The sequence below is a fragment of the Octopus bimaculoides genome, chromosome 1, assembly GCF_001194135.2.
Source record: "Octopus bimaculoides isolate UCB-OBI-ISO-001 chromosome 1, ASM119413v2, whole genome shotgun sequence".
Classification (NCBI taxonomy): Eukaryota; Metazoa; Mollusca; class Cephalopoda; order Octopoda; family Octopodidae; genus Octopus; species Octopus bimaculoides.
In genome coordinates this window covers 25,013,228-25,013,680 of record NC_068981.1, presented here as the reverse complement: position 1 = coordinate 25,013,680, position 453 = coordinate 25,013,228, and positions in this window count along the sequence as shown.

Sequence of the window (453 nt, the reverse complement as noted above, 5' to 3'; positions counted from 1 at the left end):
TGTGTGTGTGTGTGTGTGTGTGTGTGTGTGTGTGTGTGTGTGTGTGAGACTATGTGTGTGTGTAAGAGTAAAAAGAACAAAAGACAATGCTGGACGACTGTATCAAGTCGTTTCGAATATTTAGAGCGAGGTGGAATTGAAGTAATAAATTAAATAATTAATCATTGGATTCTTACATCTGTTTCTGGGATATCCTAAGTGATGAGGTAACACTCCATACACTAAATATTTCGTCATCAGAGACAAGGCGAGTATGTATAAACGTTCTAGACAGGGAATTCACAATTTATAAACGAATAATATAGTAGGCAGAAGAACAATAAAGAGTAAAATAGCAGACAGAAGAATACAGACATGTATCCATATATGTAAGTATGTATATTAATATATACACGTTTGTATATATATATGTATATGTATGTATATGTATATATATATATATATATATATATA